Here is a 12,751-nt window from a genome sequence, read left to right on the forward strand (position 1 = left end):
CACACACCTATACCCACACACAGAGGGAGCTTTAAACAAACAAATGACTTGCAGTTTATCCCCTAAAGGTGGTTTTAGAATACAACCATAAATGCTTAGACAAAAGTCACATATGCTGATGCTTGTTCTGACAGTAACAACAATGGCACAAGTGCAATATACCCTACTTGCTTTCACAGCTGATGTCATCATCCTTATACCAACATCCTCCATTTTATACTTGTATACCACACTATTCTATTCTATAGATATACCAATAGTTAAATAATTGATGCTTTAGAAAGTTGGCTACCTTTTTAAATATTTAATTATAGTATATCTCCTCATCTCTTAAAATGTTTCTAGAAATAAAATTACAATATAAAATACATATATCTTTTTCAAACATTAGATTTATTTTTTTTTTCAACTGCTGTTTAAAAACACTCATGGTATTTGCAGTTACTTCAGTAAAGACATGTGTTTATCCTTGTCTTTATCATCACCGACCGTGTTCAATTCGTGCTTCAGTTTCCATGTTTCATATATTAATGGACTTATCTGTGGTTATTCCAGAAAAGGGCACACATGCCATATTTTTAATGGCTTGTAGGTATATTTTACATGCTGATATATAATTATGCTGATATAAGTTTTCATCCATAGTCTATATTTTCCTTAGAGTGGTTTGTGATTTACCAGTGTTGTCTCCTCATTTACCCTCCCGTTTTATTTTTTTTTATTTTTATTTTTTTCCAAATTTTTTTTATTTGAATTAGAAACAGGATTGTTTTACATGACAATCCCAGTTCCGTTCTCCCACCTGTCATCCCCTACTGTCCCCTCCACAAACTAAAACCCTATCTATCACATATCCTTTCTGCTCCCCGTGGATGTTGAGGCCTTCCATAGGGTATCATCAGTGTCTATTGTATCCTTTGGGATAGGGCCTAAGCCCACCCCCGTGTGTCTTGGCTCAGGGAGTATTCCTCTATATGAAACGGGCTCTCAAAGTCCACACCTATGCTAGGGATAAGTACTGAACTTCAACAGGAGGTCCGGTAGATTTCTGAGGTTTCCTCACAGAAACCCATGTTCCTGTGGTCTGGATCAGTCCCATGCTGGTATCCCAGCTATCAGACTGGGGAGCAAGAGTTCCCAGATGTTCAGGTCAGTTGTTTCTGTGGGTTTCACCAGCCTGGTCTGGATCCCTGTGTTCTTCACTCGTCCTTCTCTGCATCTGGGTCCCAGTTCAGTTCGGTGATTAGTTGTAGGTGTCTGCTTCTACTTCCACCAGCTGCTGGATGAAGGCTATGGGATGGCATATAAGTCAGTACTCAATCTCATAATCAGGGGAGGGCATTTAAGGTATCCTCTACTCTGTTGGCTGGTGTCATCTTTGTAGATCTCCAGACATTTCCCTAGTGCTTCATTTCTCTGTAAACCAAAAATGTCTCCCTCTATTATGATATCTCAATTCTTGTTATCATCTATTCCTCCCCTGACTCAAACTTTCTGCTCCCTCATGCCCTCTGCATCCCTCTTCTTCTCCCTTTCTCATTCTCCTAGCTCCCTCCCCCCTCTTCCCGTGCTGCAATTTGCTCAGCAGATCTTGACCCTCCCCTCTTCTTGAGGGGACCATGTATGTTTCTCTTAGGGTCCTCCTTGTTTATTAGTTTCTTGGGCAGTGTGGATTGTAGGCTGGTAATATTTAATCTATGTCTAAATTCTGCATATGAGTGAGTACATACTATGTTTGTCTTTTTACGATTGGGTTACCTTGCTTAGAATGGTTTCTTCTAGTTCCATCCATTTTCCTGCAAATTTCAAGATTCCATTGTTTTTTTCCACTGAGTAGTACTCCATTGTATAAATGTACCACATTTTCTCTCTCCATTCTTTGGTAGAGGGGCATCTAGGCTGCTTCCAGTTTCTGGCTATTACAAATAGTGCTGCTATGAACATCGTTGAACATATGTCCTTGTTATATGAATGTGCTTTTTTGGTATATGCCTAAGAGTGGAATTGCTGGATCTTGTGGTAGACTGATGCCCATTTTTTTGAGGAGTCACATACTGATTTCCAAAATGGCTGCACAAGTTGGCACTCCCACCAGCAGTGGAGAAGTGTTCCCCTTTCTCCACATCCTCTCCAACATGAACTGTCATTGGTGTTTTTGATTTTAGCCATTCTGACAGGAGTAAGATGGTATCTCAGAGTTGTTTTGATTTGCATTTCTGTGACGGCTAAGGATGTTGAACACTTTCTTGTGTGTCTTTCAGCCATTTTAGAATCCTCTATTGAGAATTGTCTATTTAGTTCTATACCCTACTTTTTAATTGGATTGTTTGGTGTTTGGGGGACTAGCTTCTTGAGTTCTTTGTATATTTTGGAGATCAGCCCTCTGTCAGATGTGGGGTTGGTGAATATCTTTTCCCAGTTTGTGGGCTGATGTTTGTCTTGCTGACTGTGTCCTTTGCCTTACAGAAGCTTCTCAGTTTCAGGAAGTTCCGTTTATCAATTGTTGACCTCAGTGTCTGTGCTACTGGTGAATTGTTCGGGAAGCGGTCTCCTATACCAATTAATTCAAGGGTATTTCCCACTTTGTCTTCTAATAGGTTCAGTGTGGCTGGATTTATGTTGAGATCTTTGATCCATTATGACATAAATTTTGTGCAGGGTGATAAGCTTGTGTCTAACTGCAGTCTTCTACATGTCTGCAACCAGATATGCCAGCACCATTTGTTGAAGATGTTCTCTTTGTTCCATCATATAAATTTGGATTATTATATCAAAGATCAGGTGTTCATAGGTGTGGGGGTCAATATCAGGGAAAACCCTGATATTAACTATTCCATTAGTCTACCTGTCTATTTTTGGGCCAATACCAAGCTGTTTTCAAGACTATAGCTCTGAAATACAGCTTGAAGTCAGAGACAGTGATGCCTCCAGAAGATCCTTTATTGTACAGGGATGTTTTGGCTATCCTGGGTCTTTTGTTTCTCAATATAAAGTTGAGAATTGTTCTTTCAAGATCTGTAAAGAATTGTGTTGGGACTTTGATGGGGATTGCATTGAATCTGTAGATTGCTTCTGGCAAGATTGCCATTTTTACCATGTTGATTCTACCTATCCAAGAGCATGGGAGATCGTTCCATTTTCTGGTATCTTCTTTAATTTCTTTCTTTAGAGACTCAAAATTATTATGGTACAGGTCTTTCATGTTTTTGGTTAGTGTTACCCCAAGGTATTTTATGTTGTTGTGGCATTTGTAAAGGGTGATGTTTCTCTGATTTCTTTTTCCACCAATATGTCATCGGTATATAGTAGAGCTATGGATTTTTTTTGAGTTAATCTTGTATCCTGCCACTTTGCTGAAGGTGTTTATCAGCTGTAGGAGTTACCTGGTAGAGTTTTTCGGGTCACTAATGTAGACTATCATATCATTTGCAAATGGTGAGAGTTCGACTTCTTCCTTTCCGATTTGTATTCCCTTGATCTCCTTTTGTTGTCTTATTGCTCTAGCTAGAACTTAAAGGACAATATTGACAATATGGACAGAGTGGACAGCCTTGTCTTGTTCCTGATTTTAGAGGAACTGGATTGAGTTTTTCTCCATTTAATTTGATGTTGGCTGTTGGCTTGCTGTATATTGCTTTTATTATGTTGAGGTATGTTCCTGTTATCCCTGATTTCTCCAAGACCTTTATCAAGAAAGGGTGTTGGATTTTGTCAAAGGCTTTCTCGGCATCTAGAGAGATGATCATGTGTTTTTTTTTTCCCTCAGTCTGTTTATATGGTGGATTACATTGATGGATTTTCATATGTTGAACCATCCTTGCATCCCTGGGATGAAGCCTACTTGATCATGGTGGTTGATTTCTCTGATGTGTTCTTGGATTCGATTTGCCAGTATTTTATTGAGAATTTTTGCATCAATGTTCATGTGGGATATTGGTCTGTAGTTCTCTTTCTTAGTTGTGTCTTTTTGTGGCTTGGGTGTCAAGGTTATTGTAGCATTGTAAAAAGTGTTTGGCAATGTCCCTTCTGCTTCTGTTCTGTGGAATAATTTGAGGAGTATTGGTATTAGCTCTTCTTTGAATTTCTGGTAGAATTCTGCAGTGAATCCATCTGGCCCTGGGCCTTTTTTGGTGGGGAGACTTTTGATGACTGCTTCTATTTCCATAGAGTTTATAGGTCTGTTTAAGTTGCTTATCTGTTCTTAATTCAATTTTAGTAAGTGATAACTGTCCAGAAAATTGTCCATTTCCTTTATATTTTCAAATTTTGTGGAATACAGGTTTTCAAAGTATGACTGGAAGATTCTTTGGATTTCCTCAGTGTCCGTTGGTATGTCCCCCTTTTCATTTTGATTTTGTTAATTTGCACGATCTCTTTCTGCCTTTTGGTTAGTTTGGATAACGGTTTGTCTATCTTGTTGATTTTCTTGAAGAGCCAACTCTTTGTTATATTGATTCTTTGAATTGTTTTCTTTGTTTAGACTTTATTGATTTCTGCCCTCAGTTTGATTATTTCCTTGTGTCTGCTCCTCTACGGTGAATTTGCTTCCATATTTTCTAGAGCTTTCAGCTGTGATGTCAGATCTCTGGTGTGGCTATTCTCTAGTTTCTTCATGTCAGCACTTAGAGCTATGAACTTTCCTCTTAGTACTGCTTTGAGAGTGTCCCATAAGTTTGGGTATGTTGTGTCAACCTTTCATTTCTTCATTGACCCAGGAATGTTGCAATTGTGTGTTGTTCAATTTCTATGAGTTGGTAGTTTTTTTGCACTTTGATTTGTTTTTGATTTCTAACTTTAAAGCATGGTGGTCTGATAAGACAAAGGGGATTATTCCAATTTTTTTGTGCCTGTTGAGGTTTGCTATGTTGTCGAGAATGTGGTCGATTTTTGAGAAGGTTCCACGTGGTGCTGAAAAGAAGGTATATTCTTCTGTGTTTGGATAGAAAGTTCTATAAATGTCTGTTAATCCCAATTGGGTCATAACTTCTGTTAGTTCCCTTGTCTCTCTTTTAAGTTTCTGTCTGGTGGTCCTGTCCAGTGATGAGAGTGGAGTGTTGCAGTCTCCCACTATAACTGTGTGAGGCCTTATTTGTGATTTGAGTTTTATTAATGTTTCTTTTATGAATGTTGGTGCCTTTGTATTTGGGGCATAGATGTTTAGAATTGAGACTTCTTTCTGATGGATTTTTCCTGTGATGAATATGAAATGACCTTCTTCATCTCTTTTGATTGATTTTAGTTTGAAGTCTAACTTGTTAGATACTAGGATAGCTACCCCAGCTTGTTTCTTGGGTCCATTTGATTGAAATATCTTATCCCAACCCTTTACTCTGAGGTAGTGTCTTTCTTTGAATTTGAGGTGTGTTTCTTGTATGCAGCAGAAGGATGGATTCTGTCTTCGTATCCAATCTGTTAGCCTGTGTCTTTTTATAGGTGGGTTAAGACCATTGATATTGAGGGAAATTAAGGTCCATTGTGTATTTATTCTTGTTTTTTTAAATTTGTTTTTGGTACTGGTATTGTACGTGGATTTACCCTGCCTTTTATTTTGGGTTTTTGTAGAGTGGGATTATCTATTGCCTATGTTTATGTGAGTGTAGTTAATTTCCTTAGGTTGGGGTTTTCCTTCCAGTACTTTCTGTAAGGCTAGATTAGTGGTTACATATTGTTAAATCTGGTTTTGTCGTGGAATATCTTGTTTTCTCCATTTATAGTGATTGAAAGCTTTGCTGGGTATAGTAGTCTGCATTGGCATCCATGTTCTCTCAGAGTTGGTAGAATATCTATCCAGGTCTTTCTGGCTTTCAGAATTTCAATGGGGAAGTCTGGTGTAATTCTGATAGGTTTGCCTTTATATGTTACTTGGCCTTTTTCCCAAAGGCTGCTCTTAATATTTTTTCTTTATTTTGTACGTTTGTTGTTTTAATTATTATGTGACTAGGGGACTTTCTTTTGTGGTCCACTCTATCTGGCGTTCTGTAGGCTTTTTGTACTTTCATTGGCATGTCTTTCTTTAGGTTGGGAAAGTTTTCTTCTATGATTTTGTTGAATATGTTTTCTGCACCTTTGAGTTGGGTTTCTTCACCTTCTTCTTTACCTATTATCCTTAGGTTTGGTCTTTTCACAGTGTTCCATATTTGCTGGATATTTTGTGTTATGGATTTGTTAGACTTCAGATTTTCTTTGCTAGACCAGTTTATTTCCTCTAGTTTGTCTTCAGCGTCTGAGATTCTGTCTTCCATCTCTTGTATTCTGTTGTTTATGCTTGCATCTGTGGTTCCTGATTGTTTACTCAGCTTATCCACTTCCAGCATTCCCTCAGTTTGTGTTTTCTTTATTGTCCCTAATTCAGTTTTCAGGTCCTGAACTGTTTCCTTCAGCTTTTTAGTTGTATTTTCTTGGCTTTTTTTTTGGCTTTCCTTGATTTCTTGCATCTTTTGATTCGTCTTTTCTTCCATTTCTCTGAAGGATTTTCTGATTTCCTTTCTTAGGTTCTCTATCATCAACATGAAGTTGTTTTTAAGGTTGCTCTCTTCTGCTTCTTCTGTGTTGGGATGTTCATGTCTTACTGGTGTAGAGTCTCTTGACTCTGGTGGTGTCATATTGGTTTTCCTGTTGTTGGATATGTTCTTATATTGTTCTCTTCCCATCTCTTCTTCCAGTGGGTACAGTTGGTATGACTTCCTTTCCTTGTGTGTATGGGTCCTGTGTTCTCTTCAGGTGTGTGCAATTGACTTTGATACTCTGATGGGTGGCAAGTTGGGTGCAGGCAGGTCTGAGGCACTCACTCTCCAGGTGGATGAGAGCAGCTCTGGTGCAGAGATGTCAGCAGACTCTGAGTTGCTTGGTCCTCAGGGGTTGAGACGTCATGTCGCAGACACTTGTGCAAGAGTTCCCAGAGTGTGCAGGCGGAAGTTGGGCCCAAGGCAGGGGCTGAAGCAGGTCTCCTCTGCACTCTGTACTCTGTGGGGGCCGGAATAGCCCAGTGATCTCAGCAGAGTCAGGATCCCAGGGTCCTCCCATTTTTTTATTTGTAGTTTTTTGCTTTTTTTTTTTTTTAACCTGTCAGAAAGTAATTGGCACAATTGTAGGCAGAAGAGAGAAATAAACCATTTGTTTGCAGGCCACTTTCCTTGTTTATCTGTAACAAAATGCAGGATGAATGCAAGTCAAGAGGGAAGGCATTTATTTATATTCATGGTTTTTAAAGTTCCAGTCTATTCCTTAGAGGTAGGAGGATCCAGAGTTCAAGGTCATCCTATGGTACAGGTTATATGAACACTTGAAAAAAAGTTAGAATTAAGAATCTTTCAATAGTGACTACGTCAACTCTTGAGCCTCAGCTTTTCTTGTTATCTATGAAATATACATATTATAAACTAGCCTACTTCACAGATCATCTCTTAAATCTAACTAAAAGCACTTCCCCAATGTTAAGTATTCTCACAATAATTGTCACATTTAATTACTAATTTGGATCAGGAATGAGATGGGATAACTGTTCCAAAGCCAAAGACAACAGCTCTGGAATCACAGTTGAGGAAAGGAAGGGTCAAGTTGTGAGTAACAGCAGACTCCATACCTATTATAAGATGGCAATAGGTATTCTTGTGCATTCCTCCCCATCCTTCTTTTCTTTCCTGTCTTATTTCTCACACATTTATTGACTATCATTCTATATTGCTCTGTACTGGGCCCCATGGCAGACCTTGGGGGTTCAAGGTTGAGTGAAATCCTTTAATGACCCATGAATTGCTTGTTTTCTAGATCCATAAGAATGCTTCCTGTTTGTTAAATGAGAGTCTTCCAAGCATGGAGCTGTTAATTTCTTGGATCTTTTTTAGAAGAGAAACCAGCTCTGTGTCTTCTTGTGTCTAGATGGTGATGGTGGGGAAGTCAATGGGAGCACTGGCTGCCTTTCTGGTGGCAATGCTTATGCCAGGAAGCTGAGTACTGGAACAACTCAGACAGTGCAATGCACACAGTGCCTGTCCACATGTTGCTGGAAAGACATGGCATCATAGACTTCATGTGAGACAGGAAACAACTCATAAGACCTCCAAGTAAGCTGTTCCAGAAACATCCATCCTTTAGGTTACGATAACACTCCAAGGGATTTATTGGCTAACATTGTTTTCTTCTTTGTTTCTGCCAGTCAGCTTTCAATCTTTCTAGAGGTCTTTGCTGGCTTACTTCACAACTCACTTGAGCCAGATCACTTAGTGTTCAGTGGTATCATTTCAAAGGGTAGCAGGAAGGCAAGCAGTGGTGGACAGAGAGAAAGGCCTTACAGTGGAAGGTCAAACACAGAGGTGCCAGCCTAAGGCCTTTCATCCAGCTCTCTCTTCTCCAAGTTGCACCTTGGAGACTAAAGGTTTCACCACATAAATGGAGATGATTCACTCATAATCAAGGGTCCTATCAAAGCTGGAGTATCTACTGATACTTGAGTCCAGGAGTCCTAGGCCAAGCTGGATTCTGAGTTTCCATGTACAGAAGATGCAGCAAGATGGGAATATCTGTGGAATGGAAGGTGGGAGGTAACAGAATGATGGAATTTGAGGTTAGGGAAGAGGGATGTTAGGCAATGTGGGACAGTACCCACAGATATTCAAAGAAAGCCTGGGACAGGTGACAGCAGCTAGAAAATAGCCAAGCAGAGCTAAAGAGGAGGGGCCAGGCACTGATATGGATGCTGATAATGATCAGTGGCACTCTCTTAATTTTAACCACCGGTCATTCAGGATCCCACTTCTTTAAAGGATAATGAAATTATCTTCATTCTATTAAACGGATGGAAGTAGGATTGTCTCCTGTTCAGCACAGCTTGGGGGATGAGGTGGTCATCATGCGGACTTCCAAGGTGGCTAAAGTATTAGTATTTTGAGTATGTAGACTAGAAACAGAAACCGTGGAATGGGCTAGTGACAACTGCCTCACCTGGACAGATACATTTATCTATCTTAACTGTCTGAATGACTGTTTTCCAAAAATGTTCCTCCCCAAATACACAACAAGTCAGAATCAGGAGCATCATGGAAAGATTATGATGTCTCTCTTAAGAAAACAGTGAGCTACTTTTCTGATGTTGGTCACACTTTACTGCATAATCTTCTCTGATAAAATAAATATTCACAGAGCTTGTTGCTATAGGTGATGCTGAGAAAAATGAGCTACAGTCACTCACCTTGCGGAGTTTCAAGCTAATGATTATATGAGAATCTTTTTTTACAGCCGATGTCAGTTTGATTTAAATGCAGGTGGAGGACTTATTCAACAAATCTTCCATGAAACCAAATATGGAAAGAAAATAATGCTTTAAGAAGACAATTCTTGAAGAATGATAGCTTTTCTATCTTCTCATCTTTTCTTGGCAGAGCTAAGGTCAAAGGGCTGAACTATCCTGTCTTAGTCAGGCTTTCTACTGCTTGATAAACACCATGGTCCTTTTAAACTATGAGCTGAGCAATCATTGACTCTTTGTTCTTTCCTTCATTCAGTGGATATGTTATCAGGTCCAAAGCCATTGTTCTTTGTTATCCTGGTGTAAGCATTCTCCTCCCTGATACCCTTTCTCACTTCCATTAACCCACCATGACTACTTATTATAACTCTGTAGTGAAGTTCCACAACCTAAAGGAACCTACTGTCTCTGTTCTTCTTGTTCAGTATAACATTCATAAATATCGTTTGTAATTTTTTTCAGGAAATAAGAACATATAAATTAGGGCAAATTGTGAATCTGTTAACTAGATATTGAAACCATTAACTTCATGGGTAGTACTACATTTCTGCCAACACAGAGAAGTAGGCATGGTTAGATAATGAATCTGGCCTGCTGGTGTGGCCAGATTATTGATCTTGGGCTGTCTACTTTTCTACTCCAAATCACTTTTTGTCATCTATGTTACTGACAGGCCTAGATATATATAACATAAAAGGCTTTCCCAACTACTTGCTCTCTATGGCATTAGACTACAGAAATATTTTCTTGGGATTGTATGCAGCAGAAGAAAGAAGCTGACCATTTACCTGCTACGCTATTCCCCAGTTGCCACTTTTAGTAGTTTATAAGGTGACTTCCGTTGGATTATATTCTTAATTTTATTCATGCCTAATCAGCATGAGCAACTCAATTACAACATCAAAATTAAGCTCACAGAACTCTTAAAATTCCGAGACAAGGGACCAGCCAGATTAAACAGAAGAAATAGGAAAGATGGCCAAAGACTGGGAATTGAGTAAAATCCAATCAAGTAAATTAAGTACAACTTCTGAAATAGGGAGAGAAAGAATATCAGACAAAGAGGGTTACTTTTATCCAAGGAACTCAGATTTTATTTAAACCTTCCCTTAGCCACTACTGGACACATGACATAGATCCAAAGGACTACACATTGGGGCAATTATGCATCCTCATTTACTGTTGACATTGCTTCTTCATAGCTCAGATGTGCACAGTGAATCAAAGAGGAATAATTTTTTCTAGATTCTCATCTCAAAATTTGTTGGGGCCAGGTTGCAGAATCTTCAGAAAGTAGGAGCTGAAACTTCCAGGCTGTCTTCAGAAGAATACCTACAATATGCTCTCTAATGTATTTCCTTGGTTTTATAAGCATTTTCTGATTGTAATTCCATGACTTTTATCAAAAGGGCACATCTGAATTACAGACACAAATATTGCCCTTTCACATTCTCTCTGGTTGAGTGGTTGTAGCCTGAGTGTATCATTCTCTCCTGGATTACTGCAGAAGCAAACACTGTTTTTTTTTGAGGGGTGGGGTGGGGGGAAGAGTACTTGAGGGCAACTGTGAACTTGTGCTTATCAAATTCTTCATTTATCCACCTGTTTGTCCATCCAAGGATAATTATGGAGGATATACTACCAACAAGACATTGATTGAAGCAATGGGGGTAAAACAATCTCATTCAAAATGAAGAAGCTGCTGCCTTGATTGTTAGCACAGGTCTGCTGCAGTGCTTGGCCCCCACTGCCAGTTGTACACTTCCAACTCCTCTCACTCAAACCCTTGTCAGTTTGTTAGGTCTCTGTGCTACAGCATGTGCTTCTCCTCCTCCTCAGCACACACACATTCAACTATTTTTTTTTTTTTTTTTTTTTTTTGCCTAGGAGATACTCAGCTCTAGATTATGGGGAACACTTTGGTTTTCCTTGCCTTTTCCTCTAGCGACCAAGCTGGGCAATCACAAAGAGTACCTATATGGATGAAGCATGGGAGACTGAAGCACAGGTGTGTTGGCTACTACTGACAGTTAACTTCATCTAAAAGCACAGCCCTCACTGCAGTCTGGAAAGTGAATATGCTTATTGGTCTTATGTCCCAGGAAGCAGACCTGGAAGAGAATAGAACACAGACTCTGCTACTCTGGTTGTAGGGGCATCTGGGGCAACTGAATGAATGTGAAAAGTTTGACTTTCAGGTTCCCAATCTGTAAATTGGAGATTATATCGCATCCTGAGGCCTACCATGATGGTCAAAGTAGATGTTACCTTTCACTGAGCATTTACTCCAGGCCAGGCAGTATGTGAAGCCCTTGAACTTGACACTGAATTATAGTTAATTCAGGTGTGAGCCTCAGAATAGGGGCACTGTTGAAGGATTCTACGATCTCCGTTTCTTATTAAGAGGGGTTTGTTGAACAATTAGGATTCACTGGACCACAAAGAACACATTGAGATTTTAGATAAAGCTACCTGAATGTCTGGGTCATGATGTGGACATTTAACTGTAAACAAATTAAAACTAGAGGACAATACAATTTTATTCCTTTAGTACTTCTCAAGTGCTCATGGCCATTTGAGGCTGAGGGTTCCTGTATCCCAGTAGATAAAAAATAACTGCCATATCATAGAACATTCTAGTAGACAGGGCTTACTTACATATAGAGAGCATGAGAGAAGAAATGAGACTAATCAAAAGGAAGGCAGGAGTATTAATTCCATGGAGATTCATAAAATTGAAATATGCTCAAGTATACGCGCGCGTGTGCGCGCACACACACACACACACGCACACGCACACGCACACGCACGCACACACACACACACACACACACACACGCCTCCAAGAGGGCTAATGGACTGAGGCTATTTTCAATCTGGAGTTATACCAAGCAGGCACATATCAGGCTCAATGGATGGCTTTATGGGATGGCTGTGGCATCTATGGTAACCAGTTGCCTAGTAACAGTTTAAAGTGTTGACTTCTTATAGCTTTTACTAATTGAATAAAAACATATTTACAAAACATCATGAAGTATCTGTTCCTGTAAGCCAACTTGTTCCCTGCTGATTGCCATCAGTGGTAAGTTGGAAAGCAGCATTTAAGGAGCTTTACACAAAGTCAACTGACCTTTTAACATTAGTGTGACTCCAGGGCTGAGGCAGGACTGCTCCTCCCTGACTAGAAAACAGGTTTTTCACAGTCAGTGCTATTAGTGAGTTTATGTGAATATCTTTTGACTTGCCAGCTTGTTGTCCTCACCCTATATACCGTGCTATCCTGTATCCCTCCTTGTTTTCCTCCTCTGAGTCCTAAGAATAATAGTTTTTCCTTTCCAGATCTTGAGCTGATCCTCTCATGCAAAATTAGTTGTTCCTTCAACTAGGTACCCCTCTGCACAGGGGAAATACCTCAAATAATCCAGTATCATGTGATAAAGTCTTGCATTTATGTATTTGGGTGTGTTAGTTTGAATGTAATTGCAGTCCATAATCTCATAGGAGTAC

At 39.5% G+C, this 12,751-nt stretch overlaps 1 protein-coding gene across 16 annotated transcripts in view; it reads right to left on the reverse strand.

Annotated features, from left to right (window-relative positions):
• Large1 (LARGE xylosyl- and glucuronyltransferase 1) overlaps positions 1–12,751 on the reverse strand; it is a 520,809-nt gene that overhangs the window by 148,481 nt on the left and 359,577 nt on the right. The window lies entirely within an intron of this gene.

This window comes from Cricetulus griseus, chromosome 3 (assembly GCF_003668045.3).
Source record: "Cricetulus griseus strain 17A/GY chromosome 3, alternate assembly CriGri-PICRH-1.0, whole genome shotgun sequence".
Lineage (NCBI taxonomy): Eukaryota > Metazoa > Chordata > Mammalia > Rodentia > Cricetidae > Cricetulus > Cricetulus griseus.